Genomic DNA, 24,064 nt, shown 5'->3' on the forward strand with positions numbered 1-24,064 from the left:
GCATCTTGTGTCAGATCGTCACCAGCATCGAGCTTGGCACACCATTCCACAACAGTAGTTTCTGACAGACATGCTTCCTTATACACCTTCTGCATTCTCCAGTGGATGTCTACCAGTGTTTGTCCTTTGGCAACCAAGAAAAAAATAACAGCATGTTGGCCCTGTTTGGAAACATTTGGTAATAATGTCGCCACAGTTCCTGTTGCTGCTTTTACTGCAGACATGTCGGAAAGACATTAATATCACACTAATTCCTTGGCTACTTGTTGGTACTTATATACCTGCATCAGAGTGATGCTGTGTTGCTTAAGATTGCATAGCTGCTGCAGCAACATTCTCAAATGGTAACTTTTTGATTGGCCCTTATAATTATCACTGAAATCTCCATTTTCTTTGCTCAGTGAAACTGACACAAAGCTATCCATTCAACCTGCAGCAAACTGTGTATTTTGCTGCTGTATATCCTGACATCAATGTCCATTTCCTAAAGTCTCTAGTTTCTATAAAATTAGCCATTTGTTTCTGCATTATCCTTGGGCCTCTGTGGATATAACAAAATCTGTCTTACACCTGCTCCTCAGCTCAGCCATCACAAATATTGCCTTTGAATCATGGAACTGAAGGTACCAATATCCCTGCAACCACCCATAACACCTGAATTCCATTCCCTGTATTATTGCTTGTCACATCACACCCAGAGAGTCAGATAGCTACTCCTGTCTCCTCCTTACTCCCCTGCCCAACATGCGGAATACATTGAGTCTCTGTGAGGCCACTGTCCCTCCCTACTACTCCTCTACCCCTTTGTTCTTACAACAAGGCAGCCATTGCAGCACCATGCTATACCATGAGCCTCACCTTGAGCAGTAGAGAGAAAAAAACTAACCCCTCCTAGAGCAAGACTGCAGTATTGTTATTTTAAGCTTTTTAGTAGTTATTTCTGTACTAGTCTCATAGTGTTTCATTAAAACTATGATGGATATTTGTCATTATTCTTCTATGGAGCACAACTGCCATTCTACCAGCTCCATATGAGCACTGATTCATACTATAGTAAACAGTAACAGGAAGTGCCAAGCAAGATCGTAAGACATGGAAAAGAGCCACCTTGGTACAACAACCAAGTTAGAAAACTGCTGCAGAAGTGAAGGGAACTTCATAGCAAACATAAACATAGCCAAAGCCTTACAGACAAACAAAAACTATGTGAAGCGAAATGTAGTGTGAGGAGGGCTATGCAAGAAGCGTTCAATGAATTCGAAAGTAAAGTTCTATGTACTGACTTGGCAGAAAATCCTAAGAAATTTTGATCTTATGTCAAAGCGGTAGGCGGATCAAAACAAAAGACACTCTGTGACCAAAATGGCACTGAAATAGAGGATAACAGACTAAAGGCCAAAATACTAAATATCTTTTTCCAAAGCTGTTGCACAGAGGAAGACTGCATTGTAGTTCCTTCTCTAGATTGTCGCACAGATGACAAAATAGTAGATATCGAAATAGACAACAGAGGGATAGAGAAACAATTAAAATCACTCAAAATAGGAAAGGCCGCTGGACCTGATGGGATACCAATTCGATTTTACACAGAGTACACGAAGGAACGTGTCCTCGTTCTTGCAGCGGTGTACCATAGGTCTCTAGAAGAGCGTAGCGTTCCAAAGGATTGGAAAAAGGCACAGGTCATCCCTGTTTTCAAGAAGAGACGTTGAACAGATGTGCAGAACTATAGGTCTATATCTCTAACGTCAATCAGTTGTAGAATTTTGGAACACATATTACGTTCGAGTATAATGACTTTTCTGGAGACTAGAAATCTACTCTGTAGAAATCAGCATGGGTTTCGAAAAAGACGATCATGTGAAACCCAGCTTGCACTATTTGTGCACGAGACTCAGAGGGCCATAGACACGGGTTCCCAGGTTGATGCCATGTTTCTTGACTTCCGCAAGGTGTTCGATACAGTTCCCCACAGTCATTTAATGAACAAAGTAAGGGCATATGGACTATCAGACCAATTGTGTGATTGGGTTGAAGAGTTCCTAGATAACAGAACAGAGCGTGTCATTCTAAATGGAGAGAAGTCCTCCGAAGTAAGAGTGATTTCAGGTGTGCCACAGGGCAGTGTCGTAGGACCGTTGCTATTCACAATATACATAAATGACCTTGTGGATGACATCGGAAGTTCACTGAGGCTTTTTGCGGATGATGCTGTGGTATATTGCGAGGTTGTAACAATGGAAAATTGTACTTAAATGCAGGAGGATATGCAATGAATTGGCGCATGGTGCAGGGAATGGCAGTTGAATCTTAATGTAGACAAGTGTAATGTGCTATGAATACATAGAGAGAAAGATCCCTTATCATTTAGCTACAATATAGCAGGTCAGCAACTGGAAGCAGTTAATTCCATAAATTATCTGGGAGTACGCATTAGGAGTGAATTAAATGGAATGATCATATAAAGTTGATCGTCGGTAAAGCAGATGCCAGACTGAGATTCATTGGAAGAACCCTAAGGAAATGCAATTAAAAAAAAAAGGAAGTAGGATACAGTATGCTTGTTTGCCCACTGCTTGAATACTGCTCAGCAGTGTGGAATCCATACCAGATAGGGTTGATAGAAGAGATAGAGAAGATCCAACGGAGAGCAGCACGCTTTGTTACAGGATCATTTAGTAATCGCGAAAGCGTTACAGAGATGATAGATAAACCCCAGTGGAAGACTCTGCAGGAGAGATACTCAGTAGCTCGGTATGGGCTTTTGTTGAAGTTTTGAGAACATACCTACACCGAAGAGTCAAGCAGTATATTGCTCCCTCCTACGTATATCTCACGAAGAGACCATGAGGATAAAATCAGAGAGATTAGAGCCCACACAGAAGCATACTGACAATTCTTCTTTACATGAACAATACGAGACTGGAATAGAAGGGAGAACCGATAGAGGTACTCAAGGTACGCTCCGCCACACACCGTCAGGTGGCTTGCGGAGTATGGATGTAGATGTAGATGTAGATGTGGAAGATCACAGCTTTGAATCCTGGTCTGGCACACATTTTCACTCATTGCCACTGAGTCTGCAAAAAGTCCCAATGGAGTTTACATCAATAATTCCATCTCTTTTCTTTCCTTTCTCCCATCTCCACCCTCAGTTTACATAAAATGTATCACAGCTGGAGATTCCTCATGGCATATAGACACAATGCATTCATATAATGGCCTCAGTGCCAACAGGACATTTAACTCTAACCCTTTGTTCTTTGAATATGTTATATCAAATAAGGACCAAGCTATCACTAACAATTCTGATGAATTGTTAGCCAATGTTCTTATAACAATACTCCACATTAATCCCATCATTATTTAGGCGCATTTGGCAGCTTTTTTGCATTTGACATCAGTCCATTGTTTATTGGAGCACTACTATCCATCTATAGGGCGGAGACCTTTAGTCCAAATTCTCAATTTTGTACCCATGAGTAAGGTGTAGTGGCTGTCTCCTGTTGCTGCTATGAAATAATTTTGTGAAAGATATGTTAATTCCTTTCATTTAAGGCATTGACAATTTCATATGAAATATTTCCTAGAACCAAGACTGTGTAGGAAGTATTATTCTCTATGTGCTTTTTGTGTTACAGGTTAATTAACATTATTGCTTGTTTCTTTGTCTAATGTGGAACTTCTATAGTGATGTGCAGTCTCTATTTTGTTATCTCTATTTCTTGGTTATATACAAACTTAGCTAGTGGTATTTTGGATTGCTCTGTTATCATATACCTGAATTCTATAATATTAGTGCTGTTTTACAATTACTGCAGTATTAATATTTAGGTTACTCTTTATCCTACATGTGATGGCTTTTTCTCTCATCTTGTATGTACGGAATTGTTTAATGATGTTTTTGTCTATAATTTTGTAGAGTTTTTGTCGAACCTGCAGATTCGAGCTGTTCAGGGGTAACATCAGTAACAATTAATAAATCATCATACACAAAGAAAACAGGCACCCTCCAAGCGAATGATATTGCAGAAGTTATTAATGACCAACAGTCAGATATCATAGAAATTCCTAAGGACCAACAGCCAAAGTAAATAAACTGTTTTTCATTTAAAATTAACATCCTATTTAACATCAGAGATATAAGAGACATTATAACAACGTTCCTCAAAGCACCCCCTGTAGGATCACAACAAAAAATTTACAAAAATAGAATCACTAACAGATGTACATCTACATTCATAATCTGCACACCACTGTATGGTGTGTGGCAGAAGATATTTTGTACCACTATTAGTCATTTCCTTTGCTGTTCCATTCATGAACAGAGCGAGGGAAAAACAGGTCTCTATATACCTTTGTACGTGCCCTAACTTCTCTTATCTTTATGGTCATTATGTGAAACGTATGTTGGCACCACAGAATCGTTCTGCAGTCTACTTGAAATGCTGGTCCTCTAAATTTTCTCAATAGTGCTCATCAAAAATAATGTTGCCTCCCCTGCAGGGATTTCCTTCGAGTTCCTGAAGCATCTCCATACTACTTCCACATCACTCAAACCTCCCCATAACAAATCTACCAGCCCACCTCTGAAGTGCTTTGATGTCTTCCTTCAATCTGACCTGGTGGGAATCCCAAACAATCAAACAATACTCAACAATGGGTCACACTATTGTCCTATATACAGTCTCATTTACAGGTGAACAACATTTTCATAAAATTCTTCCAGTAAACCAAAGTCGAATATTCACCTTCCCTACTACAATCCTTACATGCTCGTTTCATTTCATTTCGTCACACCAATTAGAAATTTGTTTAAGTCATCTTGCATCCCTCTGCAGCCACTCAACTATGACGCCTTCCTCTACACCACAGAACCATCAGTAAACAACCGCAGGTTGCTGCTCACCCTATCCATCAAATCATTTACGTATATAGAAAATAATACTGGTCCTATCACATTTCCCTGGAGCACACCTGAAGATACCCTTATTTCTGATGAACACTCGCCATCTAGGACAACGTACTCGGCTCTATTGCTTAAGTAGTCTTCTAGCCACTCACGGACCTGGGAATATATTTATTATATTCATACCTTTGTTAACAGTCTACAGCAGGGCACGGTGCCAAACGCTTTTCGGAAATCTAGAAATATGGTTTCCACCTGTTGCCCTTCATCCGCGAGTTTTGAACACAGTCCAACACCAATAACCATTCACCAATGATGCCGTTGCTTTTTTAAGCTGCTCTTTACTGCAGTTCTATTTCTTGGGCCGTTCACTGTTTCTATTTTGCTTTTTTTCACGGTTCAGTACACCTTCTTTCCGTTTTCATGCTTCATTTGTGTTCACTTTTTGACGGGCTATCCAATGGGCAGTTCTAGTTCTTGGACCGTTCATTGTTTCTATTTTGCTTCTTTTTAACAATTCAGTACATCTTCCCGTTTTCACGCTTCATTTTTTTTCACTTTTTGATGAGCTATCCAGTGGGCTATATTATCACTAAATCTGAAGGGGGGGGGGGGGGGGGGGGGGCGGTGCGATGGGGAGTTTCTTCCCTGAAAGGATCATTTCACACTTTTGTACGGCTTCCGGGTAGGCACTTTTCACATTAACACGGTTGCCGTGAAGCGGCGCTGTAGCCTGTACCGACAATAGGTTAGGTTAGGTTAGTGGTGTTTAACGTCCCATCGACAACGAGGTCATTAGAGACGGAGCGCAAGCTCGGGTTAGGGAAGGATGGGGAAGGAAATCAGCCGTGCCCTTTCAAACGAACCCATCCCGGCATTTGCCTGAAACGATTTAGGGAAATCACACAAAACCTAAATCAGGATGGCCGGAGACGGGATTGAACCATTGTCCTCCCGAATGCAAGTCCAGTGTGCTAACCGCTGCGCCACCTCGCTCGGTACCGACAATAGCTGACAGACTATAGCGACAGCCGTATAACAGACATTCCTTAAGTTTGACATAGAACCAAACAAATATCGCAGGAAGTAGTTAAGTGCATGTTCTTTAATAGTCGCTGGAAAAAAGAAGAAGTAGGATGCAGGGGCTTCATCCAATCAGAGAATACCATGTTGAGCATTCTTCATACTTTCTGAGGACTGTAGGTACGATGGTTATAAATTTTTCATCTGTTTTAGGATGACTATCCAAACTTTTGAAGATCTGTGTGCAAGTTAGACCGTCAGCGAGAGCACATCGCTAGTTCCTGCTACTACTGAGGTGAGTACACCGTTCGCTTTTTACATATTTTTACGAGCTTCAAACAGGAGGGACTTATTTTCAGTTATCTGTGTAGTTACTAGTTTATTTTTGTAATTTCTTGCGTGTTCGAGTGCTTACTAGGGTCAACCTTTTATTTCAATAATAGTGTAGTGTACAGTACCGCCATTGCTATCGACCGTTGTATCGACTCTCGTATCGTGCAGGCTTTTGTTTGTTTGGTTAGAACAACTCAGTGTCAGTTAGACTGTCAGCGAGAGAGCACCCGCTAGTTCCTGCTACTACTAAGACGAGTACACCATTCGCTTGTTACATATTTTTACGAACTTCAAACAGGAGGAGTGCAGTAGTGGATAGGAACTGTGATTGTTGTGTGCAGATGCGAGCTGAGCTGGCGACCCTTCGCTCACAGCTTCAGGCTGCGTTGGCTTCCGTCACACAGCTTGAGGCTACTGCCAAGGGGCGTCTCTGTGGGGGTTCGGATGCGGGGATGCGAGGGACATCGAGCACATCCCACGTGTGCTCCAATCGGTCCACTGCTGTGACCTCCCTGGGTACTGCCTGCACTGAGGTTGACCCCTCACCCGTGGTCGAGTGGGAGATCATTGAAAGTCTGGCATGCAGTGAAAAACTTTCTGTGGGGCCGATCGTAGGGCCTCCCCGGTTCGTTTGACGAACAGGTTTCAGGCGTTATCTGTGGCTGACGATGCCTCTGAGCCGGATGCAGTCGCCCACCCCATTCCAGAGGAAGTTTCTCGGTCCGGAAGGTCTGGGCATTCACAGAGGGTAGGTTTACTGGTAGCTGGGAGCTCCAACATTAGGCACGTAATGGCGCCCCTTAGGAACATGGCTGCCAAGGAGGGGAAGGAAGCCAGTGTGCACTCTGTGTGCATTCCGGGGGGAGTCATTCCGGATGTGGAATGGGTGCTTCCGGACGGCATGAAGAGTACAGGGTGCAGCCAACTGCAGGTGGTGGCTCATGTCGGTACCAATGACGTGTGTCGCTTTCGATCGGAGCAGATTCTGTCTGGTTTCGAACGGCTAGCGGCAATGGTAAAGACTACCAGTCTTGCTTCCGAGATTAAGGTGGAGCTCACCATCTGCAGCATCGTCGATAGAACTGACTGTGGTCCTTTGGTGCAGAGCCGAGTGGAGGGTCTGAATCAGAGGCTCAGGCGGTTCTGTGACTGTGTAGGCTGCAGATTTCTTGACTTGCGCCATCGGGTGGTGGGTTTCCGGGTTCCGCTTAATAGCTCAGGAGTCCACTACACACAGGAGGCGGCTACACTGGTAGCGGGGGCTGTGTGGAAGCGACTGGGCGGTTTTTCAGGTTAGAGGGTCTCAGAGAACCACAGAAGGGGCGTCCGTCAGAAAGTGGGCAGGTAAAACACAGTAAGGTAGTTGTAAAAACGATTGGTATTGTAGTTGTAAATTGTCGTAGCTGTGTTGGGAAAGCACCAGAGCTCCAAGCCCTAATAGAAAGCACTGAAGCTCAAATAGTTGTAAGTACAGAGAACTGGCTAAAGCCGGAAATAAGTTCAGCCGGAATTTTTTCGAACGATCTAGCAGTGTTCAGAACGTATAGATTAAATACATTTGGTGGTGGAGTATTTATTGCTATCAGAGGTAGTTTGCGTTGTAGCGAAATTGAAGTAGACCATTAAAATTGCTACACTACAAAGATGACGTGCCACAGAGACGGAATCTAACCGACAGCAAGAAGATTCTGTGATATGCAAATGATTAGCTTTTCAGAGCATTCACACAAGGTTGGCGCCGGTGACGACACCTACAACGTGCTGACATGAGGAAAGTTTCCAACTGATTTCTCATACACAAACAGCAGTTGACCGCGTTGCCTGGGGTAACGTTGTTGTGATGCCTCGTGTAAGGAGAAGAAATGCTTACCATCACGTTTCCGACTTTGATAAAGGTCGGATTGTAGCCTATCGCGATTGCGATTTATCATATCGTGACATTGCTGCTAGCGATGGTCGAGATCCAATGACTGTTAGCAGAATATGGACTCGGTGGGTTCAGGAGGGTAATACGGAACGCCGTGCTGGATCCCAATGGCCTCATATCACTAGCAGTCGAGATGACAGGCATCTTATCTGCATTGCTGTAACGAATCGTGCAGCCACTTCTCGATCCCTGAGTCAACAGATGGGGACGTTTGCAAGACAATAACCATCTGCACGAACTGTTCGACGACGTTTGCAGCAGCATGGATTATCAGCTCGGAGACCATGGCTGCGGTTACCCTTGACGTTGCATCACAGACAGGAGCGCCTGCGATGGTGTACTCAACAACGAACCTGCGTGCACGAATGGCAAAACGCCATTTTTTCGGATGAATCCAGGCTCTGTTTACAGCATCATGACGGTCGCATCCGTGTTTGGCGACATCACGGTGAAAGCATATTGGAAGCGTGTATTCGTCATCGCCACACTGGCGTATCATCCGGCGTGATGGTAAGAGGTGCCAATCGTTACACGTCTCGGTCACCTCTTGTTCACATTGACGGCACTTTGAACAGTGGACGTTACATTTCAGATGTGTTACGACTTGTGGCTCTACCCTTCATTCGATCCCTCTGAAACCCTTCATTTCACCAGGATAATGCACGACCGCATGTTGCAGGTCATGTACGGGCCTTTCTGGATACAGAAAATGTATGACTGCTGCCCTGGCCAGCACATTCTCCAGATCTCTCACCAATTGAAAACGTCTGGTCAACGGTGGCCGAGCAACTGGCTCGTCACAATACGCCAGTCACTACTCTTGATGAACTGTGGTATCGTGTTGAAGCTGCATGGGCAGCAGTACCTGTACGCGCCATCCAAGCTCTGTTTGACCCAATGCCCAGGCGCATCGAGGTCGTTATTACGTCCAAATGTGGTTGTTCTGGGTACTGATTTCTCAGGATCTATGCACCCAAATTGCGTGAAAATGTAATCACATGTCAGTTGTAGTATAATATATTTATCCAATAAACACCTGTTCATCATCAGCATTTCTTCCTGGTGTAGCAATTTTAATGGCCAGTAGTGTAGTATGGGTAGAGGTTATACCTGACAATCGGACTAAACTATTAATTGGGTCGTTTTACCGACTCAGAAGACATAGTTGCTGAACAGTTCAAAAAAAACTTGAGTCTCATTTCAAATAAGTACCTCGCTCATACAACTATAGTCGATGGTGACTTCAATGTACCCTCGATGTGCTGGAAAAATTATACGTTTAAAGCTGGCGGCAGGCATAAAACATCATCCGAAATTGTACTGAATGCTTTCTCAGAAAATTATTTTGAACAATTAGTTCATGAGCCCACTGGAGGCGTAAATGGTTGTGAAAGTATGCTTGTCCTTTTATCAACAAATAATCCTGGACAAATAGTGAGTGTTGTGACGAATACAGGGATTAGTGACCACAAGGCAGTTGCTGCTAGGCTGAATACCGTAACACCTACAACCATCAAAAAGAAACGCAAAGTAAATCTATTTAAAAAAGCCGATAAAAATGCTCGTAACACCTTTTTAAGAGACAGTCTTCACGCCTTCCAATCTGATCATGTAAGTGCAGAAAGTTGTGGAATGTTTTCAAAGAGATAGTATCAACAGCAATTGAGAGATATATACCACATAAATTAATAAGTGATGGTACTGATCCCCCATGGTACACAAAACGGGTCAGATCGTTGTTGCAGAAACATCGAAAAAAGCATGCCAAATTTAAAAGAACGCAAAATTCCAGAGATTGGCAAAGTTTTACAGAAGTTCGAAATATGGCGCGTACTTTAATGGGGGATGCTTTTAATAATTTCCACAACGAAATTCTGTCTCGAAATCTGGCAGAAAACCTAAGGAGATTCTGGTCACACATAAAGCGCACCAGTGGCAAGACACAATCAATACCTTCACTGCTCGATAACAACAGTGAAGTCACTGATGACAGTGCCAATAAAGCAGAGTTATTAAACACGGTTTTCCGTAACTCCTTCATGAAACAAGACGAAGTATATATTCCTGAATTCCAATCAAGAACAGCTGCCTGATGAGAAACATAGGAGTAGATATCATCGGTGTAACAAAGCAGCTTAAATCACTTAATAAAAGGAAGGCCTTCGGTCCAGATTGTATACCAGTCAGGTTCCTCTCATAGTATGCTCATAAAGTAGCTCCATATTTAGCAAATATATACAACCACTCGCTCACAGAAAGATACGTACCTAAAGACTGGAAAATTGCTCAAGTCACATCAATACCCAAAAAGGGAAGCAGGAGTAATCCGCTGAATTATAGGCCTATATCCCTAACGTCGATTCGCAGTAGGGTTTCAGAACATATACTGTATTCGAACATTATGAAGTACCTCGAAGAAAACGATTTATTGACATATAGTCAGCACGGATTCAGAAAATATCGTTCTTGTGAAACATAACTAGCTCTTTATACTCATGAAGTAATAAGTGCTATCGACAGGGAATGTCAATTTGATTCCATATTTTTAGATTTCCAGATGGCTTTCGACACCGTTCATCACAAGCGTCTTCTAACCAAACCACGTGCCTACGGAGTGTCGCCTCAGTTGTGCGACTGGATTCGTGATTTCCTGTCAGGAAGGTCACAGTTCGTAGTAATAGACGGAGAGTCATCGAGTAAAACAGAAGTAGTATCCGGCGTTCCCCAAGGAAGTGTTATAAGTCCTCTATTGTTCCTGATCTATATTAACGACATATGAGACAATCTGAGTAGCTGTCTTAGATTGTTTGCAGATGATGCTGTCATCCACCGTCTTGTAAAGTCATCACATGATCAAAACGACTTGCAATATGATTTAGATAAGATATCTGTATGGTGCGAAAAGTGGCAATCGACCCTGAATAAAGAAAAGTGCGAAGTTATTCACATGAGTACTAAAAGAAATCAGCTAAATTTCGATTATGCAATAAGTCACAGAAATCTGAGGGCTGTAAATTCAACTAAATACTTAGGGATTACAATTACAAATAACCTAAATTGGAACGATCACATAGATAATATTGTGGGTAGAGCAAACCAAAGACTGCGATTCATTGGCAGAACACTTAGAAGGTGCAACAGGTCTACCAAAGAGACTGCTTACACTACACTTGTCCGCCCTATTCTGGAGTACTGCTGTGCGGTGTGGGATCCGCATCAGGTGGGACTGATGGATGAAATCGAAAAAGTACAAAGAAGGGCAGCTCGTTTTGTATTATCGCGAAATAGGGGAGATAGTGTCACAGACGTGATACGTGAATTGGAGTGGCAATTATTAAAACAAAGGCGTTTTTCGTTGTGACGGGATCTTCTTATGAAATTTCAATCACCAGTTTTCTCCTCTGATTACGAAAACATTCTGTTGGCACTCAACTACATAGGGAGAAATGATCATCATGATAAAATAAGAGAAATCAGGGCTTGCACGGAAAAAATTTAGTGCTCGTTTTTCCTGCGTGCCACTCGAGAGTGGAACGGTAGAGAGAAAGCATGAAGGTGGTTCATTGAACCCTCTGCCAGGCACTTTATTGTGAATAGCAGAGTAATCACGTAGATGTAGATGAAGGATAAAGGACTGAGTCCAGAGCCACAACATGTCCTTCAGAAAATGTATCCAATGATTACACATACTGGCAATCACAGTCAGAGAAAACGAAACATTTTAAATTTTATCGTAATTGCTGTTACTGTTTCAAAAGTCTTTGGTGTATTATATGGTATAATGTATCCGAAAGGTATTTAAGAACCAAAGACGTGTTTATTAAAATAGAATATTGCAACAGACAAAAATCACAAATGCAAAACTACTTTTAATTTAATCACATTTAGTGTAGAAATTCAATGAATGAAGTGATCAGGTCTCAGAGTGGTGTGAGACAGTGCGGGATGTGAAGAATGACTGTGTGCAGTATTGGTAACAGGACTGTAGGGTATTACGAAATAGCTCCCTATTTTGCGACTATGCATTGACGTTAGCTGTTTGCGACACATGGAAATTGGTGCCAGACAGCGACTTGAAGACAGATTTCTGACTATATCACGAGCGGCCGCTTTAATAACTTTGGCTATCAGAGCACGCTTCCAGGACCTATCCAAACTTCCATATGTCGCGCAGTCACAGTCCTGATACTCGCGCAATTCATGGTTCCCACACAGAGAGACAAATATTATACCATTTTAGCCCATATGCGTGGCTGAAGGACATTGTATTGTGAAGATGCAGACACTGTATGAACACAGACATTGTAACCATCAACGATGCAAACTGTATGGTGTCCATGAGAGGTGCTAGTATAAGCAGCCACACTTGCATTTACTGGCTCTTTTCGTTTCTTCATTTAAGAAACTATTTGTAACACTCTCAATTGGAATTTCACTACTTCATCGTCGATAAAACCCGTTAAGGACAGGATTGTACCATTGAAAAATGCAGTAGCTAAATAAAGACATGATAGAACTAGCAGACCTACCTCATTTTAAATTAGCTGGCACATTTTGTAGAGAAGTACTCAGGCATGGTGGTAGGTGCATATATGTTCGAGAAGATATAAACTTCACAAACATAACCAAATTTGACAGCTTATCTAAAGAAAGAGACATAGAACTCTCAATAGTAGAACTGCCAACAAGAAATTCTGTAATCATCTTTGTATATAGGTCACCAGATGATGATAAAATGTTTTTTATAATCATATGTAAGAGCTGTTCGAGGATTTGAAAACCCTCAAAAAAAATCGTATGTGGAGATTTCCATGTTGATTTCTCCAAACCCAGTAAATTTAAAGACGAAATCAATGATTTACTGAAGTCCTTTAACCTAAAACCAACTGTAACTAACCCAATGCGTATAACCACTACTTCTGCAACAACCATAGATCAGGTGTTTGTAAACACAAACAAATATACCTGCAACACACAGACTGCAAACACTGGTTTTATTGATGACAATGCCCTAATACTAACAATCGCTATTCCAGGAAACACAGAAGCCCAGAAAACTAGAGCTATTGTCAGGAAGTTTAATAATCAAAACGTAGACTACTTTTTTCTCTCTTGAGAAGAGAAATCTGGACTGATGTTTACAGTTCAAAAAACACAGATGTAAAGTTTGACAAATTTATGGCCACATACAAACATTTTTTTGAAATAGCTTTTCCTAAACAAACCTCACTTATAAATTCTGTACACAAACCAAATAAATGGATCACAACAGGAATAAAAATATCATGCCAGAATATAAGGAACTTATATGAATACTCAAAGCAAACCACACATCCTGTATTTATCAACTACTTTAAGCAATATAAACAAATACTTAGACAAGTTATAACAAAAGCAAAGAAAATGGAAAATAACAAACAAACAAAAAATTCCAGGAATAAGACTAAAGCAACCTGGAGTATCATAAAAAGAGAAACAGGTACTACATCATTAGCCCACAAAAATATAGAACTTCCTGAAAACAACAATAAAATAATCAACCCCACAGTAGTGGCTCATAAATTTAACAACTACTTTTCTAATGTAGCACACCACCTGATTACCAAACATTACAACTCACAACCAAACAGCAATACACTCCAGTCAGATACAAAAATTCTTACAAGAACCCTATTTAAGTCTCCTACAACACCTGAGGAATTATTTGTCATTATAAAAAGGTTACCCAATAAATATTCAGCAGGTACTGATGAAATACCAGATATTATCGTCAAAGCAAGTGTAACATCTATCGTAGAACCATTAACGGATATTTTCAATTCATCATTCATGAGTGGTATATGTATGTACATACATAAACTAATCCTTGTTCCACAGATCATGAATACGACATTTCGTAATGATGTGGAACGTGTCACTTTAACATAAGTTTTCTTTATACAAAATAATTAATTCCTTTTTTTTACAGTTACTACTTAATATCTAAGAATTCATCTATTGAGTAGAAGGAGTTTTCATTCAGAAATTCTTTTAATTTGCTTTTAAATGTCGGTTGGTTATCTGTCAGACTTTTAATACGATTTGGTAAATGACCAAAGATTTTTGTGACAGCATAATTCACCCCTTTCTGTGCCAAAGTGAGTTTTATCCAGAATAGTGAATATCATCCTTTCTTCTAGTGTTGTAGCTACGCACTTCACTGTTATTTTTGAATTGGGATGCTTTTATTAATGACAAATTTCATAAGTGAATTTATATATTGCAAAGGTACTGTGAATATCCCGAGTTCCTTAAATAAATGTCTGCAGAGTGATCTTGGGTGCGCCCGAGCTATTATTCTGATTACACACTTTTGTGCAATGAATACTTTCCCTCTTAATGACGAATTGCCCCAAAATGTGATGCCATATGAAACTAGTGAATGAAAATAGGCATAGTAGGCTAATTTCCTTATATGTTTATCACCAAAATTTGCAATAACCCTAATGGCATAAGTAGCTGAACCTAACTGTTTCAGCAGATCATCGATGTGTTTCTTCCAATTCAATTTCTCATCAATGCACACACCCAGAAATTTTGAGTATTCTACCTTAGCAACAGACTTCCGTTCATAGTCTATGTTTATCAATGGTGTTATGCCATTTACTGTACAGAATTGCATAAACAGCGTTTTCTCAAAATTTTGTGAGAGTCCATTTGCAGAGAACCACTTAATAATTTTCTGAAAGACATTATTTGCAATTTCCTCAGTTGATTCTTGCTTCTTGGGTGTGATTACTATACTTGTATCACCAGCAAAAAGAACTAACTTTCCATCTTCATGAATACAGAATGGCAAGTCGTTAATATATATTAAGAACAATAAAGGACCCAAGACTGAACCCTGCGGAACACCATTATTGACACCTCCCCATTTGGAGGACTCTGCTGGTTTTTGTAGACCATCTGTACTGTTAGTTTCAACCTTCTGCATACTTCCTTAAGTATGAATTAAACCATTTGTGCACTGTCCCACTCATACCGCAATACTAAAGCTTATCTAGAAGAATTTCATAATTCACACAATCAAAACCCTGTGAGAGATCACAAAATATCCCAATGGGTGATGTTCGGTTATTCATTGCATTTAATACTTTATCAGTAAATGTATATATGGCATTTTCAGTTGAAAAGCCTTCCTGAAAACCAAATATGTGATGCTACTTTTGAATACATTACTTTTTCAAGAATTTTGGATAAAGATTGGGTGGTAGTTGTTAGCATCAGATCTATCCCCTTTTTTATGCAATGGTTTAACAATAGCACATTTGAGTCTATCTGGAAATATTTCTACTTATTTGTTGGGAACAAGCTTTTAGTACTCTGTTGGAAATGCCATCAATTCCATGTGAGTTTTTACTTTTGAGTGAATTTATTTTCCGAATTTCAGTAGGAGAAGTGGATTAAATTTCATTGTTATCAAATTGTGTAGGTACTGCTTCTTCCATATACTGCCTTGCACTTTCTATTGAATAGCTGGAACCTATTTTCTCTACAACACTTAATAAATGATTATTAAAAATGTTTTCTACTTCTGACTTCTTGTTAACAAACTTTTCATTGTGTTTGATAAAATACAGTCTTCCTGTGCTCTCGGTTGCCCTGTTTCCCTTTTCACAATATTCCAAGTTGTTTTAATTTTAATATCAGATGTGCTAATCTCACCCATAATGCACATACTTCTGGACTTTTCAATAACTTTTCTTAATATAGTGCCATAGTTTTTATAATGTTTCATTCTTTCGGTATCATTACCCCTCCTAGCTATAAGATACATTTCCCTTTTCTGTTTACAAGATATTTTTATCCCTTTATACATGGTTTCTTACAATTATATTTCACTGTTTTCATAGGGAAACTGTTTTCAAATATACTCACAAAAGTATCATGAAATAGGTCAAATTTAAAATTAGCATTATGTTCCCTGTACACCTCATCCCAGTCTAACTGTTGCAAGCTTTCCCTAAAATTCTGAAGTGTGAAATCGTTAATGGAACGCACAATTTTCGAGAACTGTTTTGCATTACTGTATGGAGCTATATCATATACTGTAACTAGCTGCACATCATGATCAAACAGACCATTCTTAACAGGAAAAATTTTTATTTGATTAAATTTATCTTGGTCTGTGAAAACGTTATCTATCAGTGTGCTGCTTTCCTGTACCACCCGAGTAGGAAAATCAATAACTGATGTCAAATTGAAAGATCCAACTAATACTTCAAGGTCAAGCTTTCTATCTGACTCTTTCAGAAAATCTACGTTTAAATCCACACAAACAATAATTAGCTTTCCTTTGCCTGACAGGTAGCACAATAAAGAATCCAAGTTATTCAAAAATATTTAAAAATTTCCCAATGGAGACCTATACATGGCTACAATAATAAAAGTACCTTTATTTAGTTTAAGCTCACATGCACGTGCTTCTATGGGTTGCTCTACACCGAATTTTATAGTTTCTAAATTCTTCACAGTGTGACTGATTTTAACATATATGGCAACTCCTCCTCTCTCCATAGTGTCTCTACTTACATGTGCTGAAAGCTTATATCCACCTACATTTACCATTTCCATACCTGTGACTATATGATGTTCAGACAGGCATAGTACGTCTACTCCACCCTCAGTTTCTAAATGTTCTATTCATACAAGAAGTTCATCTATTTTGTTTTTTAATCCCCTGATACTCTGATGCAATATAGTAACATTATTTTTTAATGTGCTTATATGTGAGTCTTGTGTCATACTGGCATTATTTTTCACTGTACTGTGATATTTTCACATCTCTAGTACCTGCCTGTCTGAAGTTTCCATTAAGCTTAATTTCTATCAAAGTAGGATAATTGGACCATGATCTTAGCCTAAAAAAGTACTCCCATGAGTTTCAGTGCCCCCCCCCCTTAAAGATTTTGCTATCATCCCTGCCAGTTTACCCTTCCCTTTCCTATTAAGATGCACGCCATGTCTCATGAAGTCCCACCTGCGATTACCATCAACAGGAACCAAACCTATGATTGACAAAGTAGCCACCCGAAGCAGCTGATCTAGCTCCATATTGACCCTCCTGACAGAGCTATTCAATTCGGGCCAGTCACACCTCATGAAAGCAGGAACCATGCCAACATTTATGTGGTTTGTTGCAGATGCTATTTCCGAAAAATCTAAAAATGGCAAAAGTGACACCACCGTACAATAAGGGGGACAAGCATGAAGCTACAAACTATAGACCTGTATCAGTATTGTCAGGCTTTGGCAAAATTCTTGAAAAACTATTTCTTAGAAGGCTGACAGCCTTTCTAAATAAAGAAAAGTGATACGCAACATGGATTCAGAACTGGCAGATCAACACCTTCTTAAATGAAATTCTAACTACTGTAGATAATAAACAACATGTGTCTGGCATATTTCGTGACCTTAGTAAAGCCTTTGATGTAATTGATCATAATAGTCTGTTGCAGAAGGTAGCTAATTATGAAATATGAGGCCCGCAAAACAAGTGGATACATTCCTACCTTCATGACCATCAACAGATCACTCAAATAAAACACAAAGACATAAAAACACAAAAAATTTGTAATTTTTACAGTAATGCACAAAACATTACATATGGAGTTCCTCAAGGGTCAGTCCTTGGGCCAATTCTTTTCATTCTTTATGTTAATGATTTGTCGGAAAAAATAACTAAAGAGACAATGCAACTTTTTGCAGATGGATCAAATAGCTCTGAGCACTATGGGACTTAACATCTATGGTCATCAGTCCCCTAGAACTTAGAACTACTTAAACCTAACTAACCTAAGGACAGCACACAACACCCAGTCAGCAGATGACACAAATATCGTAATCAAATCATGTGATGAGGAAAGCCTACAAAAAAACAGCTACAGGTATAACACAAAATTTAACACAATGGTTCAGAACAAACAAGCTAATAATAAATAATGAAAAAACAGTGACAGTCAATTTCCTCAATTCACAGAAACTACATCCTGCAAGACCGATTTTTAAAATTGATGGAAAAACTGTCTCATCTGTGAGTGATACAAAATTTTTAGGTATACATATTCAGAAAAACCTAAAATGAGAGACATCTTAATCATGTAAATAAAAAGTTAAACACACTTAGGTATGCAGTAAGAATCCTCTCAGAAAATACAAGCCGTGCGTCAGTGATCATAATTTACCATGGCAGTATTCAGTCACTGCTGATGTAGGCATTATCTTTTGGGGAACTCTGAAGGTACAAAGGAAACATTATGCTACAGAAAAAGATTGTTAGAATAATAAACCATGCTACGTACAGAGACTCCTGTAGACCAATATTTAAAAATCTCAATATACTGCCTCTTCCTTGCTTATATATGTATGAAATACTAAGTTTCACAAAAGGAAGTATTTTAAAAGATGGAAATATTTTCAAGTACAACTGTGATTTCCACCCTCATGATACTAGGCAGAAGCATTATTTGCATGTCAATACAGTAAGTGCAAACATTTGTAAGAGAGGAGTGTATCATACTGGCATAATGCTGTACAATCACATGCCATGCTATTTGAAACAGATGCAAAATTTACAAAAGTTTAAAGTGAAACTGAAAGAGAACTTGCTTGACCATTGCTTCTATTCTGTTTCCGAGTTTTTAGAGTACCAGAAAAGTATAGTGTAACTGCGCAAATATTCTTAACCAATCTATCATTTTATTTCATTATATTAATTTTGTCATCAATATTCAACATGCATTGAATAATTTTCAATTATTTATATTTTCAAAATAAAAATGTGTATGATGTTGTATATACTGTACCAACCTGACTTGTTCTACATCGTTTGTGCAAAATATGTGCCTAAACACGACTTACAGGGCCAATAAAGAAATATGAATACAAATACAGATGTGTGCCGATCTAGCTTCTGCTTGAAGGCACCAATGCAAGTTCAGTTGGGTCACTTTGCTTCCTTTCGTTTTTTGTTTCTAAAATGTTTCAACGTCCACCCTGACAAAAACAGATAACTACAAGTATCATTACACACGAATGAATACAAAGGAATCGGAGGCTACAACAGCAAGCGTCAGATACCGCCAGATGCCCCGTAGCCCCTATTCCATTGGTCGGCTTGGTTTGCCGTCTCCGGCAGCCTGGTTAGAAGAGCTTCCGGGGCAGGGAGATCCGCTGGCCTCTTCGGATGAAAGACGAGGTGTTGGTGTGCCGACCAGCCGTCATGTGGGTTTTTAGGGGGTTTTCCACACACCACTAGGAGAATACCTGGCCAGCTCTAACGTTCTGCCTCAGATACACACTACACAAACACTGAAAACTCTCTCGCACTTCCTCACAAAATTTATTCTATTCGCTGACAGAATGGGTACACTGTTTCTGTCCTTGGGGGGGGGGGGGGTGAATGGTGAATAGGATTTGATCTCCTTAAACACTCAAACAACCAAACAACAATTTTGGTTCCTATTTCTGATTTAACTCCTGCAACCCATTGCTACAGTTTTCTTGTCAATAAATATCTTTTGAGCGACGGTGTTAAAGCTAAATGTAGCTATGCATGCATTCTTGTTACCCTTCAAGGATATTCTTTCACCATCTGGAAAGCTCCCCTGTGTCTTTTCCGTCCACTTGCTACTGCTCTCCTGCATGCTTGCATTTCCATGCTAGAAACATATGTACAGTTTTATACCATCTCAATCTCAGCTGTACTCCTACAAGGTGCACGTGCGAAACAGCTGCAGAATTAATCACGAACATCTATCATCTTTTTTTGTGGGATGCTATATTATAGGATATTCCGTGTACCGCTACCATTTCCTCCCTTTTCTGTTTCGGTCGTTAATGGTTAGTAGGAAAAATGCCTGTTGATAGTTTACGTATGAGCTCAAATCTCTATAATTTTGGAGTTACGATCTTTCGTGAGATATATGTAGGAGGAAGCAATATGCTGGTTGACTCTTCCAGTAACGTAACAGTAAATACATCGCCATGTACATTGTACAGCGCCTGTCTTGTAGTGTCTACCAGAGGAGTCGAATGATTATATCCTTGATGCTTCTGGTCTTACTAAACTTGCCCGTGACGAAACGTGCAGCTCATCTTCTTATCTTCCCACATATGCCCTTCATACCCTGCTAGCTGCTTTGTGCGCGTAATGCACGCCTGGCCTATTAAGGAGGGTCCTGCAGTTCTCCACCAAACGGCAGTGGTCGATAACTCAGCAACCAGTACCGTCACATCGTCTGAGCCTCTGGTGTAATCTCTACAAGTGGCGCCAAACGACGGGAGAAAATACTGCAACAGCTTTCACACATCGTGAGAGGGTAGCAGTCTTCACCAATTCGGCATCCATTTGTAAGTGCTGAAAACGTCCTCACAAAATAGGGTAAGTCGGATTTTGGAAGTAATATTTTAATCTCCTTTCTGCGCCACTGACAGATTTAATATTGGGGAATAAAGGTCATTTTCCCCACTCTACTGTTGTAGGTACGGACCTCACTGTGCTTCTTAAATTGCGATGGTTTCTTTACGACGGATTTCGTTAGTGAGCATACTGCTTATGTATTCAGACGGCGCAGTTAAAATGCCTCGTTCCTTGAAGAGGTACCTACTTGATGTCTGTGGGTGAACACCACATGTTGTTTTATTGGTCACTTTTGTGTAATCAATTTCTAAGTTGCGATTTACCCTAGAAAGTTATTCCATAAGACATTATTGACTGGAAGATATGCAAACAGGCGGAACCTGCTCTGAAGTGGGACAAATTCTGAGAAGAGAAAGATAATACACAAACCAAATTCAAATTTTAATGGAGATAAAATATTAACACTACATAATACTTTTAATGTATTTAGGAATACGGTTACCATGCACACATGCTACTTTGTGGAGGGGGAATGGAAGTGATCCATAATTTTTGCTGTTCCACGACCCGAATGGACCTAAGGCAGTCACTGATCGCAACACAAGGAACACGGTGCTTAGGAGTTGGTAAGTTATCAGTGTGCCACATTTACGCTATGTGATCAAATGTATCCGGACACTCACAAAAACATACGTTTTTCACATTAAGTGCATTGTGCTGCCACCTGCTGCCAGGTTCTCCATATCAGCGACCTCAGTAGTCATTAGACATCGTGAGAGAGTAGAATGGGGCGCTCCGCGGAACTCACTGACTTCGAACGTGGTCAGGTGATTGGGTGTCATTTGTGTCATACGTCTGTATACGAGATTTCCACACTCCTAAACATCCCCAGGTCCACTGTTTCCGATGTCATAGTGAAGTGGAAACGTGAACCGACATGTACAGCACGAAAGTATACAGGCCGACCTCGTCTGTTGACCGACAGAGACCGCCGACAGTTGAAGAGGGTCGTAATGTGTAATAGGCAGACACCTATCCAGACCACCACACAGGAATTCCAAAATGCATCAGGATCCACTGCAAGTACTATGGCAGTTAGTCAGGAGGTGAGAAAACTTGGATTTCACTGTCGAGCGGCTGCTCATAATCTACACATCATGCTGGTAAATGCCAATGACGCCTCGCATGGTGTAAGGAGTGTTGTGCGGAGTGACGAATCACGGTACACAGTGTGACGATCCGACGGCCGGGTATGGGTATGGCGAATGCCCAGTGAACGTCATCTGCCAGCATGTGTAGAGTCAACAGTAAGATTCGGAGGCGCTGGTGTTATGGTGTGGTCGTGTTTTTCATGGAGGGGGCTTGCACCCCTTGTTGTTTTGCTTGGCACTATCACACCACAGGCCTATATCGATGTTTAAGCACCTTCTTGCTTCACACTGTTGAAGAGCAATTATGGGGTGGCAATTGCATCTTTCAACACGATAGAGTACCTGTTCGTAATGCATGGCCTGTGGCGGGCTGGTTACACGACAATAACATCCCTGTAATGGACTGACCTCCACAGAGTCCTGACCTGCATTCTATAGAACACCTTTGGGATGTTTTGGAACGCAGACTTCGCGCCAGACCTCACCGACCGACATCGATACCTCTCCTCAGTGCAGCACTCCGTGAAGAATGGGCTGCCATTCCCCAAGAACCCTTCCAGCATCTGATTGAACATATGCCTGCGAGAGTGGAGGCTGCCATCAAGGCTAAGGGCGGGGCGATACCATACTGAATTCCAGCATTACCGACGGAGGGCGCAACGAACTTGAAAGTCATTTTCAGCAAGGTGTCCGGATACTTTTGATCACATAGTATAGTGTGAGAACCTAGGGTAAGCATCGGCACAAGTCAAAATCTTTCCAACATAATTAATCTCTGTACTCAACACTTTACTAGATTTCATCCGATCACTTAATTATACAGATAGTAGAAATGCACCTGTGGCTAACATTGTCAATGCATCTGCTCTGTTGGAAAGAACTGTAACAGAATTGCTGCAGTTTCCACATCAACCAAGAGGTATGAAGCTCAATGCGTTACCCTTTTTGATAAGTAGTGTTTCCGCCAGCAGCTATATAACCACTCCGCTTGCAGAGAGATGAGGAATCACATTTTCCACTGAGAAAGAGGCGCGGCGTTGCACACCTTACAAAGTGAACTGAAAATATCCTGCGTCGTTGAGACTGCAAAAACCTTCACAGCATTCATCATGTAATGATCGCCCTCATTTCGGCATTTCACCCTTTAGCGATCATTTGCTTCTAAACCACAGGAAAGACTCTGCAGCTCACGTTTACAGACATCCTTAAGAGCTTCAGTTGCCAAAACTTTCTTGCATCTGATGGACTTACGCCCTCGGTGAGTTAGTTTCCTACAGCCATGTTATTCAAATAAATAATGACAAATAGTCCACAGTTCCAACTATCCTTTTGCCTTGAATGTTCCACCTCAACCACCTAAAAAGTCCCTGCAGGTCACTTTATCGAACATAGACAAGTAATTCCACGACCTACAAAAGTTTTTAAACGTTGACAGGCAATCCTAACCTTGCCCATTTAGCTGTCGCAAAGAATCCAAATACATTGTTTCTTTTAGCTTCATGTTGACTGCAACCAGGCACCAGTGATTGCCATTTACACAGATTAGAATGAAAATCCTTTCGAAATCGTCAAGATTCTTCTGATATATGGAATTATTTCGACAATTTTTTCCTTTCCAAATGCTGCCGGCTGTCTGAGAGCCAATGTGGAAAGTTTTCTCATGTTGCCGAACAACAATTCCTGCAAAATAATGTATAAGAACATTTATCAGCCAATTTATATCGAAGAGAGATTTATAATCCTCACTTCGCAAGAATTGCTCTTTTTGTGGCTCAGTCGTTTCGCGGAAAACAGCAACGAGAAAATCCACGTCGCATATTTTTTCTTAGTGGGCTGACTAGTTGAGCAAGCCGTCCTTTAAACATACTATTACACAGTCAGAAACGTTATTACTTCCTGAGCACTTAAATTCTTTGTAACCATGCACAGAATACTAAACGACTGCAACATTAAAATTGTGTCTGAAATAAGAAGCTTTTTTCTTCTTCTTTCTTCACCAGAATTTCTCTGTGGTTGGACCATCATTATTTTCAGATTGCTTCTGTCTGCTCTTCCCTTTTGACTCTCCTGAAACTTCTTCCACTTAATTGGAACCACTGAGTTTAAACTCTCTGAAAACAGATCGTACCTGGTCTCCATGATCTCTAAGAGCCGTCCGACTTCCTGTTTCCTGAAGTGAAGGAGTGATCTCATTTTGATCTGTCCGAACCAGTTTTTCGCTGCTGCATTGCTGCACATTTTCATGTCTTCTCCCTTGGGCAGGAGATCTATGGTAGTTCCAGACTACAAAGGCACAAATGGTGTATATCTCATTAAAATAT

The sequence above is a fragment of the Schistocerca piceifrons genome, chromosome X, assembly GCF_021461385.2.
Source record: "Schistocerca piceifrons isolate TAMUIC-IGC-003096 chromosome X, iqSchPice1.1, whole genome shotgun sequence".
NCBI classification, from domain to species: domain Eukaryota; kingdom Metazoa; phylum Arthropoda; class Insecta; order Orthoptera; family Acrididae; genus Schistocerca; species Schistocerca piceifrons.